General features: G+C 38.9%; 1 protein-coding gene across 4 annotated transcripts in view; it reads right to left on the reverse strand.

The window, feature by feature from the left end:
- CD151 (CD151 molecule (Raph blood group)) overlaps nt 1-15,110 on the reverse strand; it is a 46,684-nt gene that overhangs the window by 27,990 nt on the left and 3,584 nt on the right. The window lies entirely within an intron of this gene.

Here is a 15,110-nt window from a genome sequence, read left to right on the forward strand (position 1 = left end):
CCCATTTTTATCACAGGAAACAATTTAGCACTTCAAGAGATAGTTATGTTCCTTCTAAATTTCCAGAAGCTTGTAAAATCAGTGGGATTTCACAGACAGTTTTAAAAGGCACTAACTGGTTTTAATGCTGTAGCCAAAAAGCAGCTGGAAATTCAAAAAGCAGCATGATTAATGCCCCGTTAATGGGCAGTGAATCATGGAACTATCACTGCTCTCTCCAGTTGTCCTGGCCAGAAAGCAGCATTTCAGAATATAGCAAGACTGTTCTTGCAATGAAACTGGCAAGCCACTGGGAATACTATTAGAACCAATCATGCTCTTTTGGTAATTCTATCCTTGCAGGTTCATGCTTTCCTTTGACATCAGCTGGAACAAACTCGCTTTTTCATGGTGCACTGGAGATGCAAAGTTGATTAATCTCTAGGTAGAAAATTTGGCATTTGTAGGCACCTTCCTTAGTGCCCATTGGATTCCTTGGTCTCCTGAAGTTATAGCAAAGTGCTAGCCTCTTGCAAAATATTTATGCCAGAAGCACTTTTTTAAAAAAGAGGTGGGTGGGTGGCTATAGTTCAGTGCTTTGTTTGGAAGTGTGTCTATTTGCATGAGCAAAAGTGGAAAGCTGGGATGTTAGAAAACATTGTGAAGGGACTAGATAGGGAGAACACCACCAGCTGTTTTCTAATAAACTGGCATCCTGTATTGAACATGCCTCCTGGGATGCCAATTTAGTGCACAGGAAAGTTTCATTGTAGATGTTTTGTGAGAACATCAGTGGTGGTTTCAAATTTTTTTACTACCGATTCTGTGGGTGTGGCTTGATGGGCATGGCATGGTGGGCATGTAAAATCTCCATTCCCATCCCACTCCAGGGGAAGGATACTGTAAAATCTCCATTCCCTCCCACTCCAGGGGAAGGTTACTGCAAAATCCCCATTTCCTCCTGATCAGCTGGGACTCGGGAGGCAGAGAATAGATGGGGGCGGGGCCAGTCAGAGGTGGTATTTACCGGTTCTCTGAACTACTCAAAATTTACGCTACCGGTTCTCCAGAACCGGTCAGAACCTGCTGAAACCCACCTCTGAACAACATGCTCTTAACATTCCAAAGATTGAAAATTTGAAAAGATTTTCCATCTCTTAGCTAGCACTACAGTTCTGTATGCACCTCAGTTATCTTTCTGATATCAGAATTTGCATGCACTTCTTCCAAGGAAATGTGGATTTTTCAATACTGCATAAATGAATTAGACAACCTAAACAAGAGGTTAATATGTTTCTTTTAGGGCCTCTTGTTCTACTTCTGCTAAAAGCCATGCTCATGATTCCTGGAAATTACAGTATGCTCGTACCTGACTATTTGAGTTTCTCTTTGTTATGGCTTTGTCTGCACAATGCTTACAAAATTAATCCAACCAATTAATTAATCTTGCCATTTCCTCCAAGCTTATGGGAAAGGAAATTGAAAATGGAAATGACAAATCTGGAGGGAAACTCCTCTGCAGAGGTGAGGTGGTTCATCCATATATCCAAATTATGCCCTGCTTTCTCACCCAGATCATGGTTGATTTTTAGTCCCAGCAAAACATTGGAGTCAAGCCAATTTTCTGCTGCAGATTTCATGTTGGGACCAAAGAATTGAAAGAGGTCCCAGACAACTGTTCCAACCTGTCCTTCTGAGAAGGACAACTGAGCCATCAGCCATCAGATGATCCACAAAAGATAGCTCTCTAGGGGAACCTGCAATATCTTGATGGCTTGCATTTCATTCTAAAACACCATCTTCTCATCCAGCCCACAAAGGTTGATTTATCAGCTCAATGGCACAAGCTCATGCAAACTGTAACATGCAGAAGTATCTGGAGCCATTCATACATATTTCAAGGTATGCATCACCAAGAAAGGCTGCAAACATCCTGCAGGCAACACTTTCTTGTTATTTAGACATATGTTCAAAGAGACTCCAATAAAATACCAGCTGGTTTCTTGCAGTTATGCACAGGTGCATGGCATAATCATTCAGCCAAAGCAAGCCAGAGAGAGGAGTTAGGAAGAAAATACATCCATAGTTCATTGCATAGTTATTACTAATCTTCTTTGAGGAGTTCTGCATAAGGGCTTTTCATAAAGCATTTCTATCTAAGATTCCAACACCTATTAGACTGATACATTTCAAAACAGTTTGTTCAACTTAATAGGTACACCAAAGATTTTTTAAAAATCATTAAAATATTTTAAGAAGCAAACATCAAATACTACCGTAATACTATAATAATCCTCTTCTGCACTGAAATCAAGATAAAAGGCCATTTTCAGTGTTATGTCTGCTGAGGCTTTATATCTATGAATTGGGAACCTGAGTCTCTTTCTTCAAAAGGACTCAATTTTTCCAAGTTGAAATCCATTTATTTTAACTGATTCCAAGCCTAATAGCACCGCTTGTCTCATAATAGCAAAATGCTGAGGCTATAGTATATAGTGGGTTTTTGACTAGTCACACCTGGTTGGCACAAGAGACCAGCAATTGCATACAGGTAAGTGAAGTTGCAGGCAAAGGGCTTAGAATTAGATGATTCCTCCGATTCCTCTAACTCCGTGATGGCAAATCTATGGTATGTGTGCCAGAGGTGGCACGCAGCGCTCTCTCTGATGGCACACAAGCCGTCACCCCAGTTCAGCTCTGCTGCACATGCGCACACGCCTCCCTCCGGCCAGCTGGTCTTTGGGTCTCTGCCATGCATGTGCAGGGGGCGGGGGCGTGCACATGCACAGGGGGGCGGGGCGCATGCTGGGGGCCATGTGCATGCATGGTGGGTGGGGCGCATGCACAGGGCCCCCACGTGTATTGCATTTGGGGGGGTTCGGGCATGCACACTTTGGGCATTCGGCCTGGAAAAGGTTAGCCATCACTGCTCTAACTCCTCCCTTCCCTCCGTCCCTTCATTTCACTCTTAGCTCTACAAAAAGGGTGCATCTTTCCCACTCCTCAGCCTTCCTTTACTAAGGAAGTATTATTTACTAATAGCTTTTTAACTAACCAATTCAGTAGAATACAAGTTTTGTAATATCATTCTGAGAAAGTAGCATTCTGAATTTCCCCCTTTTCTGTGGCAGGATAAAATGCTAATAATTAAAAACATGCACATACACACAGACAAAAAAAACCTGCTGGCTATTAACTTGAGCTTATTCACATCAATCTACCAATGTTAAATATAGTTTAGGTGCACTTTAAGAAAGGAGAGACTAAGAGAAAAATATACCTCAGGGATAAGGAAACAAAAATAAAAGCTTAAAAGCTATTCAGTAGCAGATTTATTGAGGCACCTGCACTCATTTGGTAAAAAATTATCTCATCGATGGCAAGTTCCAGCAGTCTCTTTTTGCCTTATGCCACTTAACTATAGGGTTTTGTTCTCAAGAATACTGTAAGCCAGAGGTGTCAAACTTGAGGCCTGTGGGCCGGATGCATCATGTGCTTGCCCTGGCCCCATCCGGTTTAGCAAAAGGGGGAAAAATCCTGATACATCATGTGACGATGCGAGTTTGACACCTCTGCTGTAAGCCATCTTGTGCTTTAGGAAGCTGGGGGGAAAAGGGAGTAGATGGGTTCATGCTTGCTAATCAAAACACGCTATCCTCTGGCAACGTGTGAGCCCAGAGACTGTCCCAAGGCATACTGTAGATGCAAAATTGGGTAGAACACCTGTCAAACTAGAATTTTCTCTTACCTAATTCATATGCTAAGCAATGAATTATTAATTATAAACAAGAATCTCTACAAAGTCATCTGCTCACATCATCACTCTCTTTTATAATTATAACCATCTTTTTACTCACACTCCTTGCCCTTCACACTTGTCTCAACTTGTATGGCAACAAAGAAAACAGCTCCTGAAGCTATTTCTTTGTAGCCTATCTTGAGGCTAGATCTAAACCCAAAGCGGGAGTTTAGGAAATAGAGGTAAAATAAATCTTATGTAGATTTAGAAGCTACAGCTCATGCAAAACAAGAGCATAATAAACACTGCTCTCCAGAAATATTACAGCCTTGTTCCTCCAGTTTTAGGAATAATAAAAAGCTTAATTGTTGCCCAGAGCCTTAGAAATGGGCAATTACTATTCTTTTTTGTGGCAGTGGGAGGAAGCTCTTGATAATATAAAAGTTTCTTGCTAAACTTTCTTAGCAGAAAACAGTTTACATCAGCCTTCCACAACCAGATGCCCTTCAAATTTATTGGATATCCGTTTGAAAATTGAGGGGTCCTTGATGCTTTCTGAGCTTGTTTTCTTGTAGATATTTCATTACATAAACTAGATAATATCATCAGTGCTAGTCAACAATGTTACCTAGTTTGGGTAATGAAACCTTTGCCAGAAAACAAGCAAGATCAGAGAGCATCAAGGCCCCTCTTGGCAACCTTGAGCTACAAATATTCTCCTTTATTTGTTTGAAAATTTTCAAGCAGTATGATTTGTGTACAAGTCTGCTTTCCTGATGTACTAGACTACAGTTCTTATTATCCTATGGCTATTCTGGCCATGAACACATCTGGGTGTCATCGGACTGGGAGAGTGTGATATGTGGTTTTATTCTGTAAGTCTCCTTCAGCTTTTCCAAGACAGGCAAATTAGACATTTACTAAGCGAAAGAAATGTCAATTTTCCAATTAGGGGGAAAATGCATCACTGTATTTCACAGCCAGGGCATAAGATAAAGGCTACAAAACATTTCTTGGAAGAAATTCCAGATGGATGGAACTAGTCCTCAGCCAAACAGCTAAGTGAATATATTACAGTGCATTAAAACACTTATCCAAGTCCTAGTCAATGCAGGTAGGGTAGGGTAGGGTAGGGTAGGGTAGGGTAGGGTAGGGTAGGGTAGGGTAGGGTAGAGTAGAGTAGAATAGAATAGAATAGAATAGAATAGAATAGAATAGAATAGAATAGAATAGAATAGAATAGAATAGAATAGAATAGAATAGAATAGAACACCAACAAGCTGTTCCACTGATTGTTCTGTCAGGAAATTTCTCCTTAGTTCTAAGTTGCTTCTCTCCTTGATTAGTTTTCACCCATTGCTTCTTATCCTACCAGGTATCCATATTGTTTTAGGAAGCTCATAATTCATATTATGCTCATGACAGAGCACATGATATCCAATGTGCCCTCTCTATTTCTTGGCCAAATAAATATTTTGTATGATTACTCCACAACTTCCACAAGAGTGATTTTCCATATGGCTGGTGGGGGTGGGGGATGAAGAAAAGTTAGATAGGGTTCTTTGAATCAAGCTTCCTTGATAAATAAATAGCAATAGCAGTTTGAGTTATATGCCACTTCAGAGTGCTTTACAGCCCTCACTAAGTGGTTTACAAAGTCAGCATATTTCCCCCAACAACCTGGGTCCTCATTTTACTGATCTTGGAAGGGTGGAGGGCTGAGTTAATCTTGAACTGGTCAGGATCGAATTCCTGGCAGTGGGCAGTCAGCCTGCAATTCTAACCTCTACGCCACCACGGCTCAGTATATAGTTGAAATGAATAAAAAAAAAACCCTAGGAAACCATCATTCTTCATTTTATTTTTGGGTAGGAAAGTCTGATGCTTTGACTTACAGCATGGCAGTTTCACTTCTTTTTTTGGAACTCAATGCTTTATATTGCAAATGGTCAAGTGGGGCAGGGAGTTTGGTGATCATGAAGAAAGATGCCTGGAGGCCCAAGGTTGTCATACTGGGGGTCTCCAACCCTACTCCGTCCCTGTAAAAGCTGTGGGGGGGATTCTTCCTACAAAAAACAAATATCTTTCATTTTACAAATGAACATTGTGTACAGTTCCCTTTGCGTTTGGCAGACTTAGACCAGATTAAAAAGAGCTTTTTTCTAGGGCCTTGTTGTCACTTCACTGAAAGATGCGAGCCCTTCATTTCTTATTGTTCCCTCATTCATCTCAGTGGTTGCTGAAGTGGCTCCTGTGAATCAATCACACAAAAAGCTTTTAGAATGAAACCATTATATTCTGTACACTGGCACTCCCATCAGCTGGTTGGCTGCTTTCCTAATATAAACCTAACAGAGCTGCCTGCCCCTTTGGAGGTTTCTTGCTAACACTTTTTTCCTGATATGTTTTTGTTGGAGCGTGTCTGACATGCACAAGATTCTCCCCATCTGATATACAAAAGCATGCAGCCTACCCTATCTTAACTTAGACATTTAAAATTTTCACTGGATAACTGGTTCTCTATAAGTGCATAACTGAGATTTTTTTTTTAAAAAAAAACTTTAAATAAATAAATAAATAATAATCCTTTCAACTGTTTGCCTCATATTGTCAGTAATCTATTGGCTTTTTTTTCTCCCAATCCTTTCCTAGGGCTCAATTCTAAGACTCCATAGAAAATACATAATGAGTATTTTGAGGAAAATAACTATGATGGTAGCTTTATAAATGAACTCTTGCAACATTGTGACTATCCTAATATTTCTTGGTATAAGATGAGCTATCAAAGGCAGATGGAGGAACATGTAAAAGGAAAACAGATCTCTGGATATGCTTGTCCACCTTCTCAGTAGTTATTAGAAATATAGCCCACTGTTTTTTTTTACTATCAAATAAAAAGAAATTGGGGCAGGGGGGAATCACAGAAGGCTGGAGTTCAAAATGGGACTCTTATGATGCTTTTAAAGCAAGTATCAAAGAAACATGACAACTGTTTCAAGAAAGAAGCAGAATTCTGTTCACTTTATTGTTTAATCAAATCAAAACAAATTTTGCTCCTTGGGATTGGGTAGAAAGACCATCTCCAGAGATCATAATTGTGAAACCAAAGAGTTGAGAATGGCATATTACAATGGAGACTAGATGATTAGAGTTTCTCTTCTACCTGGAGAGAACCAAACATCTGAGGGTATGTTAATGACCACCAGTGCTAAATACGCAGAGTAGGGTCCATAAATTAGATTGAGGAAATCTTACTAAATTACTGTCTTTTAAAAAAATGTACCCAGAAGCTTATTGCTAACCAATGCAGCTCTTGAAACAGAAATGTTACATGGTCACACAGAGGAATGCCAGTAACTGTCCAGGATGCTGCATTCTGGATAGGCTGTAGCTTCTGAGTGATCTTCAAGAGAAATCCCAGGTAGAGCACATTGCAGTAATCCAGACAAGGGATCAGTAAATGTGAGCAAGGCCTCTTGATCCAGAAATGGATACAACTGGAGCCCAAGATGCATTTGTGCAAATGCCTTCTGAACTGCAGCTAACACGTTCTTTTATGTAGATTTTTGTCAATGCCACATAGAAATACAATTTCAAGAGCATCACCTGTACCCACACAGAATTATTTTTTGTGATATGACTTGGAACAGCCAATACTTACCCCTGTGTAACATCACAATATCTGCACCGTTTGTCACTCTCCTTTAAAACTGGGTTTAAAATTCTGTTCCAGAGGCTCAATTCAGCCTCTCAACTGTTCATATAATGGTCAAAGAGTGACCCTTGATGAAAATCAAGCAGCTCAAGTCAATTTTAACTTCTGGTGTCTTTGTGGAAATAGTCATGTAGTTTCCTCAGTTGCAATACAGAAATGATTGGCCACTGCAGGATATTTTTATCTATTTTTCACTGTAGAGAGTAGCCCTAGTATCTTTTGGTGGTCTTCGATCAAAGTATTAACAAGGATCCAGCCTCTTTAAATGTACAGATCACCAAAGGTTCAGCTAAGTTTAATTTCTAGTACTTTTTCCCTCAGAAATCATGTACTGGAGGGCATTTCCAGCTATGGTTGGCATCCATGACCAAAAACACATCCGCTCAATTCCATCAATTATTTTGTTGGGTTTCTAATTTTAATCATCTCCATTTCAATGTTGTTTTTTCCATTTTTAAACATCTGTTTTTACGTACAGTAGAACCTCTGGTCACGAACGCCTTCTGATCCCAACCAAATTGGATTCCAACCCAAAAAATTCAGATTTTTTTTTTTTTCGCAGCAGATTTCCTCTTCCGTGCCATATTTTTTGTACGCGCCAAATTTCCAAAATTAGGTTCAGGTCATGACCAAATCAAGTTGCAACCAAAGTCATGGAACAAATTATGGTCGTGATCAGAGGTTCTACTGTATATGCATTTTTTTTTACTGACTACTGCACACTGCTCTCATGTCAGTTCTCGTGAGATGGGTGGTTATATAAATGTAATAAATAACAATAAGGGGTAAATGAAGGATGTATCTTACACTGAGGAAACAAGAAATCCAGGTTTCCCTCTAACTTTCCTGGCTAAATCTCTTTTCCATCTTTTCCAGGCAGCCTCTATCTAAATTCTATTTGTATGTTCTATTATCTTTGACAATTATCCCTTGTTAGGAAGGATTGCCTAAATAATTTTCCTCAAAATTCTGTCTTATAAACTCATCTGCAATTGTGTGTCCAAACCCCTCCCCCCATCCCCACAATTTGTTTCTTAATCTTAATTCAATCCAAGTCCGCATTTTTCCATGTTGTGTAGCTTCCTACTTTGGATAAAATCCAAAATCTGAAGCCTGGATTTCTGCTTGCATGATGGAACTTGTTTCTATTCCTGCAAATTCCCATATATGACATGAGACGAACTGCACAGGAGAAATTGACACACACACAATCCCTCATTTTTGTAGAGGCCATTCCAATGGCAGGAAAAGTTAACTGAATGCTATACATCATTTCATCATATAGGCTAAACACAGAATAACCTTTGCAAAGTGGTCTGGGGTTTTCTCCCTTACAAGGATATGAGTTTCCCTTGCTTTTGTTTTGTGTTCAACAGTACTCTGCAAGAATATTGCTCAAACTAATTTAAATGCTAAACCTCTTTCTCAAAATGAAAGTCAGGTACTAATCAACTAAATTGAGCAGCTTCACAGTATATCTTCCAAGCTATCCACTGCTGCAATTTGAAGAAAAACTGCACTTCAATGCACCATTAAAAATAAATCCCCCCCTTTTAGCTGCCATTGCTTCCAAATATTCCAATAAAATCAGTGGTGGGATTCAGCCAGTTCGCACCACTTTGGGAGAATCGGTTGTTTACTTTGTGAGCAGTTTGGTGAACTGGTTGTTGGAAGATATCATTAGAGCAGAGAACTGGTTGTTAAATTACTTGAATCCCACCACTGAATAAAATTACAGAGTTTCTAATGTTTATGCATCTTTTAAACAACCCTGTGGTTTAACAAGTAGATGAAGGTGCTTTTTTTTCCTCAGGCCATTAACATATTTTCCAGGAGATAAAATGGTAAATGTAAAAATGTCTGTGAATCATGTCTTAATGCAATCACAGAGAAATCTCAGGGAGTTAACTGATTGGAGTCCTTTCATTAAAACTATCTGCAACACTTAGATTGAAGTGAAGAAATAGAAATTTTTTTATTTTGTGTCTGAGAACATTTCTTCATAGAAATTCAATAAAACTTGTTGGGAAGAATGCTTCATCAGCAGTGCCCAGTGAACCAGAGCAGGATTTTAAAAAAAAAATCATTGTAGACCCTGGAGACAGACTCTAAGTTCATCCTACCAACAAAAATATGGTATACAAGATGTAAGTCCCATATTATAACTGATGATGATGTTATCCATTCACTCATGACTGACTCTTGGTGATTCCATGGGCCAGGTCTCTCTTCACATCTTTCAATCTTGCACTACTTCTTTGAGTTGTTCTCTGCTCTGGGTGGTATCAGCTTTGATGGTGAAATTATAATTATAAATCCATGGAATATACATTTTGGAGATAAAATGATCTCACAGTCTCAGGGCACTGTGCCCAGTAGAGAATACAGGCCTGAATACAAACTAGAGACACAAACTACAGAAAGAAATACAGATGCATTCAAAACTCAAAAAAGAGCTGGAGGAAATAGGAGAAAGACCAGGACAAGTACAATGAACCACACTTCATTCAGAGTAGTCAAAATTCAAGCAGCATGCAGGCAAAGATGTAACTACAGGCAAGGGTGTAGACTTTTTAAAAAGAAAATGCACTCAAATGTTACTTGGCTGTGACTTATGCAAATGCCTGCACTACCATTCACAAACCATGGCTGACCACTTCCCATGATGTGTAACCAGCCATTCTATGAACTGACCTCCAATGAGCGTTGGTGTGATATAAACAGAAACAAGGAGTAAAGGGATGCCTCTCCTTTTGAAACAGCAGCATGGCATTCAAAGGCCATGTGAAGTCCTTAAGCTCCCTTGCCAAAGCTGGTCATCTCTGATGCAGACTGTAGGTTTGTTTTTACACCATCCAATCTTGAACAAAACCTGCTACTGTGGGCTGCTTTCAGGAGACTTCAGATACAAATAGGCAGAATAAATTCTTTTGTGCCCACACCAGCAGCAATTCTCAGCAATGCCTTTGTTTTCATTAGAATCTCCCACTTTCTTTGTGGGAGCACTATTAAATCCTCAAACAGCAGCATATTTTCTTTAGGGCCAGAAGTAAACCATGTTAGTTTGCCACAGGAGACATCTGGGAGCCAAGAATGGAAAAACAACTTTTCCGCCCAGGCGTATTTCACTGAGCAAAACTGACCTTAACTAGGCAATGATACAGAACATACTACAAGACGACAGATGCCAAAGGAAATACCGTCCAGCCACACCTTCTTTCCTCCAATACATCTCTGCACATCATTAAAAAAAAAAAAAAGATCATGGATGGGAGGGTTTTTTGGGGGACCTTTGTCTTTCAAAACTAACAATCCAAAAATAAAGGCTGTGATTGTTATCTAGATTACAGATGAAATGAGATACAGGCCTTTATGTCCGGTCACTCCCGCTCTGGCACCTCAAACAATGTAGTTCAGGAAATGGTATGAGAGAAATGCTTCCAAGGGGTTCAGCTTACTCCATGAGGAAAAATTGACTCTCCTCCAAATCTGCAGATGGGAGGGGTGGTTTTGGCTGTATTTCTTTTAAGGACACACCTAATCTTGCTAACCCACACATTTCAACATATTGAATTTCAATTTTTATAGCCATTAGCCAGCACACAAATATAGGAAGGAAAAAAAAAACCATGAAAAGGCTGTATATCTATATTAGTTAGGCTTGCATTTCACAGGGAGTGTCCTTCCACCATCTTGATGCTAAGTAACAAAATTCAACATTGTAGGTTTCTTAAAGACCTAATTGAGCAGGAAGGAAATCAACACAGAAGTCGCCTTAATGGCTGGGGTGGCCCCTGGAAGAGGAAAATAAGGTCTACACTAAAAAAGATCAATTCAACCTCTATTATACTACACAAACAATGTGCTTAGGAACATTTATATCACTTGCCTTCTAGTAGCAGAGAGAGAAGTTCATCTATGTAGGAAAGTAAGAAGCCAGACCCCTCTCATTAAAATATGTTTGGCAGCTTGCAGAAACTGGATAATTGGTTTAGATTATACTGTAACCATTTTGTTCTGTAATTTGAGGGATTACTTGTCTCCAATATTATATTCCCAGCTAGTCTGGTCTGGCAGAGTTGGTATGCTCCAGCTTCCTTCAATTAAAATAATGATATCTATCAGGACCCAGAATTGTGCCTTCTTTGTAGCAGCACCTGCTCTCTGGAGTGAGGTTCTTCCAGAGGTTTGAAAAGCTCCCATCCTGCAAATATTTTGAAAGGCCCTAAAGATGTGACTCTTAAACCAAGAAGGATAGACACTCCTTTTCTTCCTTTTCTTTGTTCCCATCCAGGTTTGTTTGCTTTACCATCTTTGTTCTTTTATTTTGGGGGGGAGGGGGTTGTTGTTGTGTTGCTTATTTTTAAATGTTTAAATTGTTTAAATTAAATTATTATTTTTAGAAGCACAATTAGTGATGCCAAATATAGAACAGTAAGTCTTGTTTGCACAGATTCAAATAGTCTAAAGTTACAGCATGGGATACCTTTGGGTATCGGCATAATGCAAGAATCCTTCCAATTTCAATTTATTCTACTTGAACCATAGATAGTTTAATGTGGGATGTAAGCATCATGCAAGAAGCTCATTTTTAAAAAAAATCAGCATGCATGGCCACAGGATTTGCTTTAAACTTCAGTGATCTCAATGATAAAAAAACAAAGATCTTATATCAGCAAAAGATATCCATACATATTTTCCAACTAAGGCAATAAGCGGGACAAAGTTAAATGGTTCACCTCCTTGATGTTAATGGTCTTAATCCAGATTGGGCCAGTGTGCATCTATACAGAATACACTCAAACTGAAAACATTCTGGAACAATTTATATGTTAAATACTATGTAGTTTGGCCCTCAGAATTAGCTGCTAGTAACTAGATATTGATACCTTTGTTCAGTTTACAAAAACCCTTCAACTAATATCCCTATTAAAGTTACTGCACTTATTGTAGTTGCCTATTTGATATCTATACTAATCAGTTCTTAATCCCAGTCTTCATCCATCTACCTTCTACTGCTCAACAACAGGCTGAATCTCCAGAAATAAGCAGATTTGCAAAGGGTCTTAACTCTTTTAAATTTGTACTCCAATTTGCCATTTGAGGTCAGCTGTGATTCAGTTAAAGGCATTTCTCCCTTTTATTAATCTTTAGTCTTGATAAGCCACTTTTGATGATGGAGAAAGTAGAAGTCAAGCCTAGAGTAATACAGTCCTATTGATATTTATTTGGAAGTAAAAATACCTTTAAAAGGAGATGTAATTTTTCAAGACTGAAATCCTATTCCAGATCTGGCTGCAACAATGCAGATGACCTTACGACGGCAAAACCAACAATTCACCTGGAATTCTGGTAGTCTTAGATTACACTCTACTAGGCCCATGGAATGTTCAATCAAGGATATTACAAGACATTTAGGCTATTTATTATTCCAAACTTACAGAGAAAAGCCAAACTATTCAAAGCAACATTAGAATTTATCTACTCCTTTAAAAGACAAATGAAACAGGTTTTATTGACAATTTTGATTAAACCCTTTCATTAAGCTTACATTCTATTTCCAAAGAAAATTATTAACATGCTTTTGAGTTACTATGTATTCTCAAAACTATTTTTTAAAAAAACGAATTCCAGAATGGGACACATAATTTTAATTTGTTTTCCGGTCATTTTTCTACAGTTTGCAGCCAGTTTCCACCAAAGTGGTCCCTTTCATTGGTGCTGGATGAAAATTGTCAGAATAACCAGTGAGAGAGAATACACTAGACTACACAAGGTTGCTTTGCAAAATAAAAATGAACCTTGTTCCTTTAATAGTTAGTTCCAGCTCTTTATAGCCAATGCCAGCAAATTCCACTTCAGCCTTTGAGCTTTGTTTGTTCCCAAGATCCTAGATACCATTGCCCAGAACTGCCTACAGGTCTGGCTGCCCTTTTGAGATCAACAGTTGCTTTCTCATTCTCTTAAAACCTTACTGGCAGCTTTTCCTGTTGCTAGACCACCCACTCTCTCTTTGTTCTTTTACCATGCCATCCCACACAGCTACTCTCCTCCACACCTAGCCAACTCTAGCTGATTTCAAAACACTAAGCAGGGTTAAGCTACAAAGCACTTGGATGGGAGACCACCAGGAGACCCCAAAGCTATAGGCAAAAACGGAGTTGAAAAAAACATCCCAAAAGAAGGGAATTTCAGAACAACCTCATTCTATTATCAAGACATCTACATTTGTGTCCACAAAGTCACTAGGGGTTAAGGTCATCTGAGGACGTCATTAACTTGGTTTGCTCTCCTTCAGCTACTAAGGAAACAAATTATATGATGCCAAAGGCACATAACTTTTTTACAAGGCAGTATTTACAACTCATTAGAAAATTGAGAAATTCTATTTTGTTGGCAGTATTCTTTTCATTAGTCAGCACAGTATATTGCAAGATCAAAGGCTTCCTATCTAATCATTACACAAACAAAATATAACAGTAGATCCATAGCAAAAAGGTATCCCTAAGGATAGGCAGTCTAGCATTCTCTAAATTTCTGAACAACTCCCACCAGACAAGCTCTTTTCTTGTGCAAACTGGCTGGAGCTGCTATGGGTGAATGCTGAAACATTTATAGAGTAGATGATCAGAACACATTCCCACAAAAAGTAATTCAAGTTTCATCCCATGTTACTATTTTTATATTACACCCAAAGGGGGGGGGCAAACCTTGGCATTTACCCCAAGGATGACATAAATGAAAAATATATATATATTTTTCACTTCAGAAAAGATGCCCAAGCTCCTTTTTCCTGTTACAATGGAAGTGCAACTCCCTCAAACTTCTTCTTTAGAGGTAGCCCTCACTTATCAACCACTCATTCAGCACCCCGTTAACTTATGACAGTGGTGGAAAAAAAGACAACTGATCCATTAATTTGTGGTCTTATCAGGTCATGTGATTGCAATTCAGGCACTTTGCAGCTCACACATATTTTATGATGTTTAGAGCAGGTGTCTCCAACCTTGGCAACTTAAGACTTGTGGACTTCAACTCCCAGAACCCAGAAGTCCACAAGTCTTAAAGTTGCCAAGGTTGGAGAATCCTGGTTTAGAGCATCCCGCAGTTATGTGGTCACCATTGCAAGTTTCCAACAAGCAAAATCAATGGGGAAACCAGGGGCAAGTTGTGATCACTTATATCACACTTAACAACTGTGCCACTTACTGACAGAATTGTCAGTCCCAACTGCAGTTGGTGAGGTTTTCCTGTACATGCTCATGAAAGCAGTCAGAAAGTTGTAAATACAAATTGAAAGCAAACTTCTCTGGAATTTTGACATTGATTCTGCGTTGCAAGTACGTCAGTGCAAATGAATGTATGAAAATGCAATGCAGAAATACCTAATGCACTCTGTTATCCTGACACTGGGATTTACTACATATTTCAGCGCTTTCAATTTTATACTATATTTCAAAGGTTGAGATTGCATAGCACACTACAATTAATATATATTTGGCAAATATTTGACTCGGGTACAAACACAGCTAATTTTTGGCTCAGTTAACCCAGATTACCAGACTATGCAAACAGAACCAAAATACCATGTTAAAATTTAGAAAGTAAACATACATATTAAAAATGAACATAAAAGTCATAAAAGTCCCCTATCTTTTAAATGACCAATTTGGAACA

This window comes from Pantherophis guttatus, chromosome 1 (assembly GCF_059756535.1).
Source record: "Pantherophis guttatus breed Tessera chromosome 1, ASM5975653v1, whole genome shotgun sequence".
Classification (NCBI taxonomy): Eukaryota; Metazoa; Chordata; class Lepidosauria; order Squamata; family Colubridae; genus Pantherophis; species Pantherophis guttatus.